Here is a 3631-nt window from a genome sequence, read left to right as displayed (position 1 = left end):
CATCCAAGGACTCAGATTAAATAGTTGAGCTCCTTTTATTCACTCTACATAATCTGCTTATCTGCCAAGATTACATTGTTTGGTTAGATTTTATTCTCTATCTATAAGCATGAAATTAAAAACACAAAATAGCCAAGTTTAAACATTTTGACTCTCATGGATTGTGGCATAGGTTACAAGCTACACACAATCATTTATTTTGTATCAAAAGTAACTAGGAGTGGCATTTAGACTTGCTCACTTTCATGGTCTTTTCTTTTCTTGGGGTTCATATTTTTTTTTATCTTTTTTGACCTTTTTATTCTTTTTGTCCTTTCATTTTTCTTTTAGGACATACCCTCTTTACATTTTTTAATTTTTTGAATATGGAAAACATTTGTAGAAAGCAAAGGTATGTACATATTATAGGTTTAATCTCAGTCATTCAAAAATTATGACTCCTATTGGTATAGGAACCTAACAGTGGCTCCACTTGGGGATGGCATTTCTTGGTGAAATGTCAAGAACTAGTAGATCAACGACCTTCTGAATTGTTGTGATATTCTTCTGCAACTTTTTCCCTTTCACTTTCCTACCTTTTTTCTATTTATGACAGTAAAACCTTTGAAGCTTAGGGCCTTCTCTTCGGGCTTCAACTCCAAAAATTCACTATCCAATCAACACTAAGCTTTTTGAAAAATAGAATATGTACAAGTGATTAGTGAAATCAGTAACTAGGATCTATGTAGTGCTTAAGCATTTGACCATTAACTGGTCCTCCTTCTACTTCTATGCCATCCAATTCTCTGAGGAAAAAATCATTATTTCCCCTAAAAGCATAAATGATATAAGGGCCTTTCCATAGGAAGTCAAACTTCCCATGTTTACCTTTATCCTCCCTTCTTGAGTCCCATTTCAAAACATTATCTCGCAGGTAAAAATCTTCTGCCTTAGTCCTTTTGTCAAAAGCTTTCTTGATCCTTTCCTGCACAACTTGGGATCTAATATACACTTCTTCCCTAGTCTGCTGTAAGTGAATTGTCTGGTTGATTCTCCTTTGAATATCATTTGGCTCAACCTGCACCTCTTGGATTAATTTCATCACTGGTGTTCCCAAGGAAGATGGGAAAACAACTTCCATTCCATAAACTAGTTGATAAGGACTGGCAACAATGGATTTCTTTGTGGTCAGCCTATCTTCCCACAAGGCATTTACTAGCTTCTAGTTCCATGTTTTCTTATTATACTCCAACAATTTCTTGATGATATTCACTAAACTCTTGTTGGAGGACTCTGCTAGTCCATTCCCTTGAGGGTAATAAGCTATGGAGTGACCTAGGGTTGTATGATACTTATTACAGAAATCAATCATTCTCTTAGATTTGAAAGCTACTGCATTGTCAGTAATTATTTTGGTGGGGCATCCGAATCTGGACAGAATGTTGGCCTCAAGGAAGTTTATTATGATAGTATCAGTGGCTTGCCTTGATGGTATGGCTTCTATCCATTTGGTAAAGTAATCTATAGTAGTGAGAATCCATTTATGTTGGGTAGAGGAAGGTGGATGGATTTCACGAATGAATTCAAAATCATGCTTCAGCAGATATTGGCTTCAAAGGTAAGGGTAAAATTTTTTTCTTTCCTTCAAAACTCTGACATTTATGACATGAGGTTACAAATTTCTTTACGTAAGAAAACGGAGTGGGCCAATAAAAACCAGCTCTTAGGATATTGTCAGCTGTGGTTTTCCAGTAAAGATGTCCCCCACAGTCAACTGCATGGAACTCCTGTAATACCTTGTCAGATTCTTCTTTTAATAAACAGTTAAGAAGGATACCTTCATGATTACTCCAAAACAAAGCATTGTCAATTATGCAAAACTTTAAAGATTTTATTTTTAAGAACCTACTTTTCATTTTGGATAATTCAGGAGGAGCTTGTAGATTTTGTAAAACATATATAATGTCAGCATACCATGGTGATTCAATAAAGGCCTGGCTGATTGGTGGAGTCACCATCTCCTCTCCATTATCCATTTCTGCAATAAAATTTATGTCTAAGGCCTGACAGTTCGATTCAGCCATGAGCTTGGCTAAACCTTGGCCCTTGATCAACTTTGTAGGTTTGATTTCTAGGTCATATTCTAATATAGTAGCTATCCACTTCCCTCTCTTTCCATCTATACCATCCTGAGTTAGGATGTCTTTGACCACAGCATTGGGAACATAAGCTATTACATGAGAATATAAGACGTAAACTCTGAAATCTTTGATAGCTTTAACTAAAGAAAAAGCTTGCTTTTCCATTATATTGTACTTTAAAGGTGCATCCCTCAAGGCTTTGCTAAAAAAGGCAATAGGTTGTTCAAAACTCTTATCATTCTTCTGCAGTAGGACTGTAGCAATTGTGTGTTCTGAGGCAAAAGAAAATATAATGAAATCCCTATCAAACTTTGGACTGATCAAAACTGGTGTTTGTGTTAAGGCTAGCTTAATATCTTCAAAAGACCTTTTAGCCTCAACTGTCTACTTAATATTTGAATCTTTTTTCAACATGTTATTTAATAATCTAATTAGTTCTACTAAGTTAGAAATAAATCTTCTAAGAAAGTTTATTTTACCTAAAAAGGCTTGTAGTTCTTGAATGCTCCTAGGGTGTTGTATTTGTAAGATGGTTGTTGGGTTGTGTTATTTTCTTTCCACGTAGTTAACAGGGGGTTTGAGGTGTACCCGTAACCCCACTTTATGGGGTCTGGGGCAACACCCTAGAAAATTTTGGTTTTGGACCCTATGTTAGGTTGGGCAGACCCACCTATGGTTTTGTGCATGATTTTCGCACATGTTTTTGGACACGATGGTTTTCGGTCCATGGTTTTGGACGCGATGGTTTTCCGTCCATGGTATTGGATGCTTCAACATGTATAAATATGTATTATAACATTGAAATGAACAATAATGAAAAATCAATCTAGTAGTCCTGATTTTGGGATCTAGGGGAAAATATTTGTGTATATGTGTTTTATGTGTTATTCTCTCACGTTGTTTATTTTATGTGTTTCAGAATTTGTATGCAAGTAATTTCTATACGGGGTAAAAACCCACATTTGGTATCAGAGCAGATTTGGCTTCAAGGGGTTTCTCTCGGCCTGTGGTAGACCCTGTTCAATGGGAGATCTGCGAGATCGATTTTGGTGGTGAAAGAAGATGGCGAGCAGTGGAAAGATAGAGATCGATAAATTTAATGGTCAGAGTTTTGAGTTATGGAAACTCAAGATGGAAGATCTGTTGGCGGATAAAGATCAGTGGATCGCAGTAGATCTGGGTACTAAACCAACGGGAGTGTCCGATGAAGAATGGAAGAAGTTGGATTGGAAGGCAAAGAGCACAATACGATTGTGTGTCTTAGATTTAGTATTGTTGAATGTATCAAGGGAAGCTACAACAAAGGCTTTGTGGGACAAGTTAGGGACTTTGTACCAATCTAAGTCTCTGGTGAATAAACTATTCCTACGAAAAAAGCTATATAACCTGAGGATGAAAGATGGAGACTCGGTGACAGAGCATCTGAATGCATTTAATACTATGGTAAGTCAGTTAGCATCTATTGATATTAAAATTTCATATGAAGATAAGTGCATTAGTTTGTTGTGTTC

Source organism: Pinus tabuliformis, chromosome J (assembly GCF_031772625.1).
Source record: "Pinus tabuliformis cultivar Carrire ecotype Pingquan chromosome J, CPIR1, whole genome shotgun sequence".
NCBI classification, from domain to species: Eukaryota; Viridiplantae; Streptophyta; class Pinopsida; order Pinales; family Pinaceae; genus Pinus; species Pinus tabuliformis.
Note: the sequence above shows the minus strand (reverse complement) of the source record.